Source organism: Phacochoerus africanus, chromosome 15 (assembly GCF_016906955.1).
Source record: "Phacochoerus africanus isolate WHEZ1 chromosome 15, ROS_Pafr_v1, whole genome shotgun sequence".
Taxonomy (NCBI): Eukaryota; Metazoa; Chordata; class Mammalia; order Artiodactyla; family Suidae; genus Phacochoerus; species Phacochoerus africanus.
Genome location: NC_062558.1, coordinates 16103303 through 16119257, shown reverse-complemented (window position 1 = coordinate 16119257; position 15955 = coordinate 16103303). Strand labels below are relative to the sequence as shown.

The 15955-nt window shown below is 36.7% G+C and overlaps 1 long non-coding RNA gene across 2 annotated transcripts in view; it reads right to left on the bottom strand.

The window, feature by feature from the left end:
* Nucleotides 1-13203, bottom strand: part of LOC125116826 (uncharacterized) — an 88980-nt gene extending 75777 nt beyond the window's left edge. For both annotated transcript variants that reach the window (XR_007132431.1, XR_007132432.1), the window contains exons 1-2: nucleotides 13009-13203; nucleotides 5787-5933 (exon numbers count right to left, since the gene is read on the bottom strand). This is a non-coding gene — a long non-coding RNA (uncharacterized LOC125116826). The remainder of the gene's footprint in view (nucleotides 1-5786; nucleotides 5934-13008) is intronic.
* Nucleotides 13204-15955: the final 2752 nt, after the last annotated feature.

The window sequence follows — 15955 nt, the reverse complement described above, 5'->3', positions numbered from 1 at the left end:
CAGTGGCTCAGGTCACAGCTGTGGCATGGGTTCAATCCCTGGCCCCGGAACTTCCATATATTTTGGACATGCTTTGGGATTGGCAAAAAAAAAAATTATATTTCTGTATATTAGCGCACCTAATGACTGGAAATTTTAATTTAAAAAAATCATATTCAGCATCAAAAATGTAAAATACTTAGGGATAAATGAAAGTTAGTTGAACTATTAAATAAGTACAAAATCTGTACATTGAAAATTTTGAAACATTGTTGAGAGAAAGTAATAAAGAGAAATATACTATGTTCACACATTGGAAATTTTGATATGACAAAGAAATCAATTTTCTACAAATTAATCTGTAGAGTCAGCATGATCTCAATCATAATCCCGAGTTTTTGTGTAATTTGGGGGGAACTTCGTATATCTTTTCGTGACAAGATGACTCAAAAATATATATTGACATTCAAATAAACTAGACCAGACAAAACAATTTTTTTTGGCTGTCCTTGCAATGTGAAAGTTTCCAGCTAGAGACTGTCAAAACAGTTTTTTAAAGGACAGCAAGACTGGATGATGTGCACTACCTGATTTCGAGAATTATCACAGAGACACTGCTGAATTAGCGAAGCATAGAGATCAACAAACTTAGGGTTATTCGAAGGAGAATGTATGGCATTTTGAACATATGGTCCTGGAATGAGTAGATATTTATATACAAAGAAGTGAATTTCAAGCTTTGCCGAACACCACACATAAAAATTAACTCAAAGTGGATGATCGAGCTAAACAAAAAAAGATGAATCTGTGAAACTTCCAAAAGAACGCATTGGAGAAAACCTTTATGACCTCAGGTTAGGGGAAGATTTCTTAGGAATGTCACAAAAATGCAAAAAATCCTAAAAAAATAAGTTGATGACATGGACATAATCTGCTCTTTGAAAAATACGAAGACAATGAAGAGACAAGCTACAGATTAGGGGAAAAGATTTGTACAGAACATAGCTGATAAAGAAATTGTATCCAGAATAAATTAGAAGCCCATAATAAAGGAAAAAAGGCAAATAAGGTTTCAACTGACACTTCACCAGAGAAGATACATTAATGACTAATAAATACATGAAAAGATGATGTTCAACATGGTTATTTGTCAGGGAAACACAAATGAAAATCACAATGAAGTACTACTAAACATCCACTAGAATGGTTCGGATTTAGGATGCTGATGATAGCAAGTGCTGCTAAGAACACAGAACAACTGAAACTCTCTTTTGTTTCTGGTATGAATTCAGAATGGTACAATCACTTTGGAAAATGAAAATTGTTTGGCAATTTTTATAAGTTAACCATATGCTTAATACTGCCTCCTATAGGATCGTTATTCTCTTTCCATTCCAAACATGTATATGCTTCATACCATAAATTCATTAACCTGTTAATTTATTCATTCACAGAGCATTTCCCACAAAATGGTTTTTCTTAGAGGATAAGCTTAATCAAGCACAAAATTTCTAATGATATTTATGTTTTAAGCAATTATTTCTCAATCTAGAAATTTCCAAGACAAATAATCCCTTTGACGTTAAATAGGCTGTATTAATCAGGTTATGCAAACTAACAACCTAATATTTTATTAAAGTAGTTTTTATTTCTTATGCTAATCATAGTCATTTGCAATAGGGAGGGAGGGGATGACTTTTCTCTATGCTGTCATTCAAAGATTTCGTGGCTTTTATCTCTGTGGTTTTACCACCTTTATAGGGCATTTTTACTCCACTGCATCCTCTGTGTGTAGCTGGAAGACTAGCAGAGTTGGTGCAGTGATAACAAGATTGGTTTTATTTTATTTCATTTTTTAAGTTTTATTGAAGTATAGCTAATTTAACAAGGCTGTGATAATTTCTGCTGTACAACAAAGTGACCCAGTCTTACATGTACAAGATTTGTTTTAGATTCAAAGTCTGAGAGTCTGTGTGCTTCTGCCCTCATTCTGTTGCCCAGAGCTCAGTATCATGGCCCCATCTGAAAGGAGGAAAGCCTAGATGTATTTAAGTTGTGTGTTCAGGAAGAAAAGGGAACAGGTGAACACATACAACTGTCTTGACCACAGTGACCACGAGAAGAACCCACATCTCACCATTTTCCTTTGGTATTTGCATATATTTTGGACAAGGCAAGGTAAAAAAATTAATTGATTATACTTTTCTTGTCATTAGATCATAACCAGTTTAATAGCAGAAATGTTTTCTATGCTGAAATCTTTCCATAGTACCTATTATAGTGGTAGAAGGAGTGCACTAAATTTTACCATGATAATCAAAAAATGCCATAGATGTGACTCAATAAATAAAATGAAACTGAAAACCTCTGCATATATGCGCTCATATGGGTAATGAATCTACAGATATCTGCACCCATGTTTCTAGATAAATTCAAACACAAATATGTACAGTATATATGAGTCACCACTTTTTTCATTTCTATTTACTTAGGACCAAAGAAGTACATATGAAATACCTCATTATATCATGGAGGGATGGCAAGAGAAGTGGATTATAAAGTAGGACTCTCTCAGTAAGGAATGGGTGAAGCCACTATCTATGGTCTTGGCAAGCCAGTCCATCTCTCTGGATCTTGTCAGTAAAGGGAAAAGCCATGGACCAGATTATCTCCAAAGTACTTTACATTCTAACGCTCTGACAGTCTTTATGAGGCCATCAACCCAAAGGGGCTTATCCTTCAAGGACTGAGTGTTTTGGTGGCAGCTGAGATGAAAAGAAGAGAGAGAGAAACCAAACTGAACCAAAATGCAGGGAATTTGTCATGTACAACTAAATCCACCCAGGGAAATTACATTTCTCTTCTTCCCACATGAGGTTATTTTGGGCTCAGAAAGTCAGTTGTCTTTGCCAAAGGTTATTACCTAATCCTCTACTTATTGATTGTGAATGGGTCCTAAAACTCCAACAGCTAAGACAATCAAATGAATGTTAAACATAGGGAAATTTCCTGATTTGCATTTAATCAATTTCTAAAGAGTAAGCACAAATAAGATGATTCAGGCCTCAGAAGTGGTTACCTGAAGTAGGAGAGATAGCATAGATATAGACTCTGTATTCTATTTTCTGCTCTGCTTCTCATTGTAAGATGTTGGCAAGTCACTTAAGATCATTAGATGTCAGTTCCTTTATTAGAGATGAAGAGTTTGGGTTTGTCGGTCTTTAAGATGCCTGCCAATCATGGAATTCCTTGAATCTATGAAAAATGACATCCAAATTGAGAAGTACAAATAATTGATATTATTGATAAAAAGCCTGTCCCAGATGAATCTAGGAGGAAGCCTCACAAGCAACATTTCCTTCAAGAACTGGCATTCTGGGTTATCTTGGACCACCACCATTGTTGTAAGAGAAAGCAAAAAGGGCACGTTTCAGGTTTCTCTGTTCAGGAGACGACAGGGTCAGTTACATTCCTATGTCACAGATTTCAAAACCAGCAAAGTTGAAAGGTAGAATAATGGAAAAATTAGCAAGTACATAACTTAGCTGAATGAAAAGGTGAGAAATTTGTCATATTTCCCTATCACAAGATCAATTAAATGAGAGATGTCAATGCTCCTTGGAAGAAATAAATTTCAGTTCCAAGCCTTAAGATCCATCAAGTCAGGTAAAAGAATTCTCCGATGCCATATACCTGAAAATATCACAGTATTGTAAATCAGCTATACTTCAATGAAAAGAAAAGGAGTTCTTCTGAAGAAAGCAGGGAGAGAATATATACTGAAGAGTGATTCAAAACGAAGTGAAATATTTTTTCCAGCAAAAATTAATGCTGCTTTTAAAACTTCAGGTGCAAGAAAAATTTTTAAAAGAGAAAGATGTCATTCTCAGAAATATTCTCAAAGCAGGAAGTTTTCCTAGAACCAGGTTAGAATATCTCCCAAATGGTATAGTAATGAGTAACTTCCTTTCTCTTTAAATTATTCCACTGCTGTATTTGACCAGCAAACATCTCACTGGTCGAGGTGGTTCAATTGTATAATTACAGCACTTTTCATTCTTTTGACTAATACTTAGATTACCTCTTTAGAACTGTCAGATAACTTAGATTTTATCCTCTTTTTTTTTTTTGTCTTTTTGTCTTTTTCTAGGGCTGCACCCGAGGCATATGGAGATTCCCAGGCTAGGGGTCTAATCGGAGCTGTAGCCGCCGGCCTACGCCAGAGCCACAGCAACGCAGGATCCAAGCCGTGTCTGCGACCTACACCACAGCTCACGACAACGCCGGATCGTTAACCCACTGAGCAAGGCCAGGGATCAAACCCACAACCTCATGGTTCCTAGCCGGATTCGTTAACCACTGCGCCACAACGGTAGATTTTTATCCTTATAAGAGAACAATTCTGTTAGGGGAACAAAGACTGCTGTTTAAGTTGTCAGTACTTAGGACAATCATCAGAATTTAGATTCACAAAACCAAATAAACAAGCCTTCCTGACCACACGAGGAATACGAAGCTTCTCTAGCTTTAAACAAATACGGGTTGTCATTTTACATTTACCCCACAGTGTGAGGTAGCAAAACATTTCAAAAATAGTACAAAAAAGAAACCAGACTCTGGTGAGGAGTCTCAAGATAGTTATTGTGGGTACTTGTGTATACATATTCACACACACACACACACACACACACACACACACACACACACATACACACACAGCCTGTCTTGCAAATGAGGAAAAACAATCTGTTTCTGCAGAAATTATCTTATTAACCTAACCCTTGGACAAAACATCATAGTTGAAATCTTGAACAGGATGGGCCCTTTAAACCATTCATCATTCTTTTTTTTTTTTTTTTGTCTTTTTGTCATTTCTTGGGCCGCTCCTGCGGCCTATGGAGGTTCCCAGGCTAGGGGTCCAATTGGAGCTGTAGCCACCGGCCTGTGCCAGAGGCACAGCAACGTGGGATCCGAGCCACATCTGTGACCCACACCACAGCTCACAGCAATGCCGGATCCTTAACCCACTGAGCAAGGCCAGGGATCAAAGCCGCAACCTCATGGTTCCAAGTCAGATTCGTTTACCACGAGCCATGACGGGAACTCCCTCATCATGCTTATGTTAGAAACGACTCCTGCTTTTTCATGTACTACCTACAGTATTTAAAGTAATGGAGGTTCTACATACATGGGCCAGTTAGAAATAATGCATCATTTGTCATTTTACCATTCCCCTTCACAGTAAACATCTAAAAGAATAAATTCTAAAAGTACTCTTTGCTTTCTTTCTGCTTTTTTGGTAACTTTCCATAAATTTTTATGTATCTCCACATCATCAATACCTCTGTTCACAAATTCTTCAATGAATGAAAAAAACTTAAATAACAAGAAAAAAAAAAGCTAAAGAAGAGAGAAGAAATGAAAGAAAAAACTAGGAATTCGACATTTTAAAAATAATGGCAAAAACATGTCTCCTAGGCTCTGTCAGATTTTCAACATTAATGGTGGGAACAAAAGACTTGGGTAAGTACTTGGAAGAACTCCACATACTCTGTAATTCTCTAACTACACCCGAAGGGAAACAAAACTCAGCGGGAATTGCAGCCCTCTCTTGGATGTCATAGACACCTCACACCTTATGTGGGTTCCAGGAGGAAGGAAGTTCTCAAAAAATTTGCAAGATTAGGTGTTTTGTCTATTTTGGACAAATCGTCCATTGACGTTTAGAAGAGTTTTAAATATACCACTCTAGATTCTACCAGTAGCCTTTGTGGGATTTACTTTTCTTCAACTAACTGTATTAGTACCTTAATTGGCAGTTGCAAGGAACAGTCCTCATCCGTGTAAAGGCAGACGGTGTCTATTCAACTCTCTGAGGGTAAACTGGAATCTCAGTAAGGCTTGTGTGTGCCTCCTGTCAGAGGTGTGCTGGTGCATGTTTAACACCAGGCTCTCTGCAAGAAGAAAAATATTTGTAAATAGGTTTATTGTTTATTATAAACTGTGCTGATGTAAAGAATGTGTAACATACAAATAACAAATAGTAATGAAATACGGAAAACTTTTTTTTCTTCTAAGTTCACACAGCCAATTTACTCTCACAAAAGGCTTTGGTTGATTTTTGCCAGACTCTGAAATTCCTAATTGATCTCTGGTTACAATTGATGAGTGAATATGAATATGAATATGTTAGAATTTAACATGAACATTGACCTTGTTTGTTAAGACAAATGAAAATATTAGCCAAAGTAAAAATGTCAAAGAAATAACTTGGAGTGTCACTCGTTATTAATGATATGAGCATTTCCTTTGCTGAATAAATAGTTGGCAAATACTCAAAAAAAAAAAAAAAGAAAGAAAGAAAGAAAAAGAAAAGGAGTCCCCTCGTGGCTCAGCAGAAACGAACCAAATATCCATGAGGACGCAGGTTCAATCCCTGGCCTTGCTCAGTGGGTTAAGGATCTGGCATTACCATGAGCTGTGGTATAATTTGGATCTGGCATTGCTGTGGCTGTGGCATAGGTCGGCAGCTGCAGCTCTGATTTGACTCCTAGCCTGGGAAGTTCCATATGCCACGAGTGCAGCCCTAAAATTAAAAAAAAAAAAAAAGTTTGCAAATACTAGAAGGAAATGTCATTAAATTTTGCACTATTCACCACGTAACAGCTACAGATAAAATGCACTTTCATTTTTTAAAAAGTTTTATGGAAATGTAGTTGATTTACAATGTTGTGATCATTTCTGCTGTACAACAAAGTGGTTCAGTTATACACGTGCACATATCCATTCCTTCAGATTCTTTTTCCATATAGATTATCACCAAATATTGGGTAGACTTCCCTGTGCTATGCCGCAGGCCCCATTGACCAGCCATTCCATATACCACAATGTAAAGTGCACTTTTAAATATGATTTGCATTAATATTCTTCCATCATTTTTAAAGTCTAGACCAAAAACTCCAAAACAACAACAACAAAAACAAACAAACAAAAAAACCCAATACGATAAATAAAGCCTTGATTCTTAATGTTTGCCAGTTTTTGTGGTTTAAGTACTTCCGAGCATGGATGATTGCACAATGTAGTAAGTTAAGTTGGAAGTAATAAATTTTGACCATGTATTTCCTTTGTTTTTAACATAACTTATTTAATTGTAAGTTTATATAATCCATTTTTTAATAGCAGCTCACAAAATTCCTTAATATTTAACAATCTGCTTTTGGGAGCCCGTGTGGACCAACTCCAGCACATCGCTGCCTCCTGTTCAAAATCCACCAGGGGGTTGAATACTTGCCATTTTATCAGAGCTTCGTGAACCTAAATACTCACCTGGCTGAAAGACTACTGGAATTAGCAGAGAGAATTTTTTAAGTTTCACTTGAGAAGATATCACTAAGTAAACAAGTCCAAATTTGGCAAATACTTTTGAAAGCCTCTTTGTTTACGATAGAAACATCTTATACCAATGTGTATTTACACGCCACAGAAGAACAATAGACAGTTTACATGGGTTTACATTTTATACAGCTTTAAAGATTTTCTGTTTCTTTGTTTCCATAACAGATCTCGACGATCAGAATATAAGTAGCAGGCAAATAGTCTGCTTATTCTCATTAAACCCATTCAGAACAAAATGTATTTATAGTATAAAACACCAGAGCCTATAAAATTACCAAAGCCCCATCTTCAAGAATGTAAGCAAGATACTTGGATTTGTAGATCAGATTTTGCCCCAATTCTATCATATGATCTTGTACCCTGTCAGAAAGCTACGTTAAAGATACTGACAAATAAGTCATATATTTAGACATGAATCAAACTTCACACCTGAAAAACAAAGAAAGAGATGTAGTAGAGATAGAGCAAGAGGATCCAAGGATTGGAGTTAAAGAAGGTTTGGGTCTAAATTCCAGTCAAGCCACTTAACTAACCATGTAATTTTGGGAAATTGCTTAACTAATCTTCTGTTTCCTCAAAGACATTGGGGATTACTTGGTTTACAATACCATTAGGATTATATAAAAGAATATAAGTACATCACCTGCACATACTAGCAAATCAGTAAGTGATAATATTGAGAACATGTATTCTTTTCTGCCTAATCAGACTAGTTGAGACTCGGATAAGAACCCATTATAAAATAAATATTCAAAATGTCATCAAGATTTTTTTTCTGAGCATATTTCATTCAAAGCAAAGTAAATAGAGATTTTCATCAGCTCCAGCGGATACTTCAAGCCCTAAATGTCATTTTTTAAAAAGCGTTAGAGTTCCGATTGTGGCTCAGTGGAAACAAATCCCACCAGTATACATGAGGATGCAGGTTTGATCCCTGGCCTTGCTTAGTGGGTTAAGGATCCAGTGTTGCTGTGAGCTGTGGTGTAGGTTGCAGCCGTGGCTTAGATCCTGCATTGCTGTGGCTGTGGTGTAGACCAGTAGCTGCACCTCTAATTTGACCCCTAGCCTGGGAACTTCCATATGCTGTGGGGGGGTTGGGGGGGGCTAAAAAGAAAAAAAAAATGGATCTCTTCTTTGGGTTGGGATGATACAAACTAAATCTAACACGTTGAAGCTATATTTGAGCCATCAAGTCCAAGATCTTCAGAAGTACTGCAAGTCCTTTGTAATCTTTTACAAACAATACTCTGATAAAGAAAAAAAGAGATGATAAATATCTGCTATTTGCTACTGAAAGAATCATGTTGTATTCAAAGAGCACAATTTGGGAATGATGATATCAGAAAATTCTAGTTCAAATGCATATTTTACTGAAAATTGATCTCCTTGCCCTCAGTACCCATTAAATGCACCCAGTTTTCATTTAGTTCTCCTGAGGGATGATGGGGCAAAGAACAGGTAATTAATTGGCGGTGGGAGGAAGCTACAGTCCCTTAGGAAGTTCTTGTCCAGGAGAGTAGTCACAGCAGTGAGAGAGTGATGGACTTGGGGGCACCGCAGCCTCAAGGGAAAGGGAGCCACGTAAACTAAGTTGTTCTATTTTGCAGTTTTGTGTGAAAGCAGTATTAGACACAATCATAAAAATCACTATTTTTTCTTTGAGCCCCAGAGATTTTCTTGACGAATTCTCATTAACATCAGCAACTTTGGGGAGTTCCCGTCGAGGTGCAGTAATTAACGAATCCAACTGGGAACCAAGAGGTTGCAGGTTAGATCCCTGGCCTTGCTCAGTGGGTTAAGGACCTGGCATTGCCGTGAGCTGTGGTGTGGGTCTCAGACACGGCTCGGATCCCACGTTGCTGAGGCTCTGGCGTGGGCCGGTGGCTACAGCTCCAATTAGACCCCTAGCCTGGGAACTTGCATATGCCACGGGAGTGGCCTTAGAAAAGGCAAAAAGACCAAAAGAAAAAAAAAAAGAAATATCAGCAACTCTGTAAATATCTTTACTTGGGCTTTTCTTTAGGGACAGAAAGCCATCTTTTAAAAAAAGATTTCTTCTTTATACTTGTATGTCTTTAGTAAAAAAAGGTATAAACCAGAATTCCTGATATAACAGATAAAGGAACCAGCAGCCAAATAGAAAATTAAAGTCCCAAAGCAAAAGCAGTGGCAGCTCCAGAATATCTGCATGGCAGAGGCCATCAGGTTTCAGGGGAAACTTGATTTTCTTTGACACAGTATTTGCTTAGCAAGTATATGGGTTTTAGAGAATATACTTCTTTAGGGCAAGATGGCACCAAGAGTTGAAGGGAACCTTGATGGATATAATGAAGAAGTTAAATTCTCTATAGGATAGAATAAAAGAATCCCACACACCTGCAATCACTCAAATGAGAAGAGAATAAAAATATAAATTATACATTATTTGAAAAACTTTACTGAATTTTTTTATTATAAGAAGCTAATTTAATCAATGTCATCACCATTTACTGATTGCCTACAATGTGCTTGGTACCAGGTAGGAGTAAGATGTGTCCCTGCCCACATGTGCATGGATGCAGGTGGGAAGATGGACACTGGGCAATAAGGTGATGTGATTGGTCTTAGAAAAGGGTGACAATGGAGATTCAATATGGTCTAGAGGGTCAGGGAAGGTTCCCAGAGGAAGTGGGGATTCAAGGAGACATTACCCGGGAAAAATCTGAGCAGTTAGGGGTGGGAGAGGGAGAACAGAAAGAGGAAACATTCCTGGAAGAAAGAACTGAATGAGGAAGTCAGGAATACAACCATAAGTAGTCCCAGGAACTTAAGAAATTTGTCTTGAGATGAATGGATACAGAAGATGTGATATATATATTAATATATATGCCTATACATAATATATATAATATTATATTATATAGAGAGAGTATAAAATGGAATACTACTCAGCCATAAAAAAGAATGAAATAATACCATTTGTGCCAAAATGGATGGACCTAGAGATTATCATACTAAGTGAAGCAACTCAGAGAAAGCCAAATGTCACATGATATCACTTACATGTATAATCTAAAAAGGGATACAAATGAATTTATGTGTAAAACAGAAGCAGACTCATAGACATAGAAAACAAACTTCTGGTTTCCAAAGGAGAAAGGAGGGAGGGAAAAATTGGGAGGTTGGGATTAACCAGTACACACTTCTATATGTAAAATAGGTAAATAGCAAGGACCTGCTGTATAGCACAGAGAAGTGTATTCAATACCTTGTAATAACCTATAAAGGAAAAAAATCTGAAAAGTACCTTACTTTTCTGTACATCAGAAACTAACACAACATTCTAAATCAACTAAATTTCAATAAAAAGTTGTTTGTTTAAACAAAAAATGCCTGTAGCAAACAGTACATCAGTCAGAGTCCAGAAGGAAGCAGAAACCATGCTGGTTATTCTAACAAAGAGAGCTGGGAGTTGCTTCTCGAGCATTAAGCAAGAAGAAACAGCAACTGAAGAAAGCAAGAATCCACTCCTAAAGTCTGAGGGAACAGAACTGGAGTCCAGTCCTTAGAGGAGGGGACTCCGGCCAGCAGATCCTATTTACGTTTGAGACACTATGAGCTGGTCTGGGGAAAATGCTAGCGGCTGGAGCCCATTGCTTCAAGAGTGAAGAGCTCTTGGTGCTTAACCAAGGAAAAACAAAAAGGAGCTGGTCTTTTCTTTCTTCTCCATCTCTCCTTAGCACCTCCTGTCGGCCAAAGTTAACTGCAACTCTGATATTCCCCATAAGAAGGTCTCCATATGTGCATCCAACTGTATTTTGATATGGAGCTGGTCTTCTGTTATATCAATACTTGATTTGCATGCATATTTTTTTAGGGCCACACCTGTGGCATATGGAAGTTCCCAGGCTAGGGGTTGAATCAGAGCTGCAGCTGCCAGCCTACACCACAGCCACAGCAACTCAGGATCCAAGCTGAATCTGCAACCTACACTGCAGTTCCTTAACCCACTGAACAGGGCCAGGGATAGAACCCACATCCTCATGGATAATAGGTGGGTTCGTTTCTGCTGAGCCACAGTGGGAACTCCCCAATTTACATCCATATTTTCATAGCCAGAAACTACTACTTCACTAAAATATCATCAAGTTATTTTATTCTTCATTATTTTACCTTTCATTTAATCCCTTCAGTTTGCACCCTGCATTAGACATAGTCTACTTTAAGCAAAGCCTAGAGTAAACGTATGCAGCTGACCAAGCACTCTCCTCTGCAGACGTGCTGTTAAAGGGGCTCCAGACGGTGCACCTCACTCTTCGCAACCACTTCGGGGAGGAAGGTACAGGCCCCTCTTCCATGGAAGGCAAAAAATGAATTGGAATATTTTGCTGTTCTGAGACTTTAAAAGTGGACACTAAGAAGGGCTTCAGTCTCTGTCTTTGATCTCAAAGCAAATTAAATTGCAGGAGTAAATACAGAGATGGGATTTATCCTTTTCTCTTACTCCACACTAATGGATATTTCTAACTACCCCCAAAGGTCAGATTTCTGCAATATTCTGCCGAACATGGGTGAAATAGCAGAATTGTGTAACATTTTTTTTTAAAGTATCGAAGTCCTAAATTATACTAGAATGAAATTACATACTTTAGGGAATGGGCAAATTTTACTTGACCTGTGTATTTTTTTCCCTCCCCAAGTCACCTCACAAAGTCTGAACTCCAATAATTTGGTAAATAGTGACAAACTTCAGAATTTTTCATTTTATTTTTCTTGGGCTCCTAAGTCTCTTTCATAGATAGCTAGAGCAAGAGTTGGAAAAGGCAAGGGAAAAAAAAAATACAAGCAAGGCTTGCTTCATATTTTAAGACATCAGAGATAAAATATATCGTGTCCATAAATACAAACCCGGAGTTTCCAAAATGGATATAATTTGCAAGGCTCAATGTTTGATATCTAGATATATTTGTAACATCTCAAAGCACTCTGAGCTGATGTTTTTAGACAGATTTTACAGAACCCAGCTTAAGCTAACAGAAGTTGTAAATTATGTCTAAGCGGACTTTATAAACAAAAGTTAAAGTTGAGCATGCAAGGGAATATTGAAAAGTTTGCATAATGCTGTCAACATCTCCAGTGCCAATGTTCATCCTTTCTTTTATTATTAGCTGAACTTTTTTCTATAGACATGGATCTATGTCTAACTAAGTATGTGTGTACAGATTTATGTTTTCAAATGAAACAAAGCTGTGCAGTTATTATTGCAGGGGTCGCCTAGTCTCTGCAAGCACGTGCTTCCCGGACCCTATTAAAGTACAGTACCGACATTTCCCTCTTGTAGCTTTGTGAGTGTGATCTGCCCTGGGCTGGCGTTTCAGGGAGAGCGCCTGGAGAATACCAATTTAATTTAGGAACTGCTCCGCTTAAGTGTTTGGTAGGGTTTGACAGCCTCGCATCAGGTGATCAGATATATTTTCAGAGCTACCACAGAGAAAGTTAGAAATGTCACCCCAAAGTTTACATTAAATGCATTTTCCCTACAAAGGAATTGATTTTAACCATCATTTAAATTTATAACATGTGCCAGGTTCTAGTGTTTTGTTACATGACCCAATTTAGAGGCTGGTCTCTGCTTTCAAATTATTTTAGTACCTGGTATGGACTCTCGCTTGAAATGCAAACGTTGTTTTTCCGTTGCACAGTCTTCAGCTAATGGCCAGACTGGAAACTCTCATGTGGTGGAGATGAACAACTCTTTCTCCTGCTGGTTGAAACACTCTTCCGTGGCGAAAACAATATTTTTGGCTATTTTCTTTCTCTTCTACAACCTTTTCCATTCCCATTACACAGAGCTTTTAAAAATGGATAAGATTTTGTAGTTGAATTAGCCCTGTAATATCTTTGCAATAAAACTATATAATTCTATATATAACATATACCATATATAGAGATTATGTGTTTTTAAATTTTTATATTATATATCACACTATAACATATAATGTAAATAATTTAAAATTACATGTAATTATGTAATTTTAATATATTATATAATATATATTTATATATAGAAATATATAATATATATTTTATATTATGATATATATGTAATTATATACATTTTATATTATATATCACACTATGATATATAATATAAATATATATACTTATATTATAAATATATATAAATATATAATATTTTTTATATTATATTATATGTGTAATTATATAAATTTTTATATTATATATCACACTATAATATATAATGTAAATAATTTTAAATTATATGTAGTTATATATTTTTAAATTATATAATTTTATATGTAAACTAAATGCATACAAATATATATAATGGACCTTCCCACTCACCACCCCCATTTGAAGAGCATTCCTCCACCCCAACTTTTATTGAACGCACAGTGTATCTTCAGTAGTACTATATATTGTCACTGAAATTATGGGGAAGAAGCAAACTATGCCAGTCTAGGTGAAAGCCATTCAATCAGTAACTCATATGAAGACAGTGTATTTCCAAGAATACACTCGGGATATTTGCTGGTATTTTTTTGTTGAGACCCTGGGGGGAGAGAAGTACCTTAATTAAATGTGAACAGTTTCTTCCACACTGGCTTATCAGCTTGCTTCTCTGCCCACCTTTTTATTGACTCCAAACTTTGTATTTCAGTGGCCCATTAACTTCTTCCCGCGTTTTAGAGTTTCTTTGAAAATATCTTGGGAACACGGAAGGAGCAAAATGGCACTAACCATCTTGCCAGTCTGTCTTCTCTAAACAAGGACAGGAATATCTTCAGGTTTTATTTTGTTTGTTTTGTCTTGTTTTAAAATGAGGGATAGAACATTAACACATGACAACGGTGAGATGCCACAGATAAATTTTCTCCCCTTTTTTCTAGTAAACATTCTAATGATGGACTTCAAAGGCAGGCGAGGAAGAAGCTCCCCTGTCTTCTGCGCCAGAAGGAGAGGCTCTTTACCAGTCATATGGGAGAGATGAGGAGCCTTTGAACGGATCATTGCTTTTTATGAGCAGTAATGAGGTGAGAAGTATTCTAGTGTGTGGCACAGGCCTTCATTAAAAAGCGTGAAACAGAATGGCTTACAGTTACAGGGGGTAATTTGTTCTAACATACTTGCTAAATTGTGCTGTAACCATGCCAGTTAACAGCACTATATTTTCCATAGGATTCTTGAATGCATTTGTGTGCAATTATTCTGCCCATACAACGCTCAGGGATTTTTCCAGCAGCTTATGTTAACTACTTGACAGTGCTCGCTCCATCCGCGGAAAGTATTGAGCCCCATGGTTAAAGAGGGTGTAAGGATCCAATGATGCTCTCATTCTCTTCCAAAAGCCAAAGTTTCGTGTAAAATCAAAGACTCACAGAACCCAATTTTAAATGAATACCATTTGCCTAAAAGGTAATGTCAGAAGTAATAGCCGGCAGAATCACGACAAAGCTTAAACTTTTAAACTGTGATGTAATAGGTACAATAAGCAAAAAATAAAAAAAAAAAAATCAGATTTGATGGTTTCAGGTCCACCATTTAGAAAAGAAAAAAAAGCTGAAAAGTAAATTATTTTGCCACATTCGTGAGGAAGCTTTGCCCTTCAAGAACTTAAAATTTCTATGACATACCGAGAAGTTCGCTTGTTCAGGTTCTACTGGAATCATTGGACTAAAATTTTTTCACTGGAAAAATCATCCTGCCTAGAGGAACATAATGTGTTTTTGGTTTTGTTTTGTTTTGTTTTTTACATGACCAGCTATGAAAAGAAGAAAACGTTGTAGAATAAAAATGTTAAGTTCTGGACATTATCTACAATTTGGGTACATCATATGGGAAAACTCATTTATGAGTGATAGCTTTTTAAGACAGGTTTACTATTATACCAAAAATTTTGTAACATTACATTTTTGAGGGGAGAATAACTCCTTTGAATTTTCTAGAATTTTCTTAAAAGGCAATACTATACATATATTCATTGCTTTATAACATATGCCCTGATTTTATAACTGATGACATAAGTGTATTAGAACAGCAGTATATTAATTAAATACAATTGATATGCCACCATGGACTAAAATTGGTGGCTTAAATGTGAGCTGTAACAGACTTTACACTGAGACAGGAAGTGTCAGTGTCTGTCCACTCAGTGGAATTTCTGAGGCTTAGCAGTGGGGAGAAGAACTTCAGTTTTGTCACTTTCTACCCTTTTCGTTATTATTTAGTTTTTGCAGGTTCAATATTTGATATTTTGGGGAAAATGTATTTACAGCCTCAGTTTCTTACATCATTCTAGCTTCACAAATAAATACTGTCAAACTTAATAGAAACCAGGCAATGGGCCTAGAGTCAATGAAGTAGGCTCAGCCTCCCTTTTCTATTTCTTTTTATTGGGTTTTAGGGAAAGTCTATGAAGGAAATTCCAATTGCAAACCCCACTCAGTCAGTTCTTCCAGCCTCAGAGGGAAATGGAAGATCTGGGCTACGTAGTAGAATTAATGGTGTTTTTTTCAAGCTAAATTGAGTATGTGAGAACAGCGAATAAGAAAAATTATATTTCAGGATGCTAATGTTT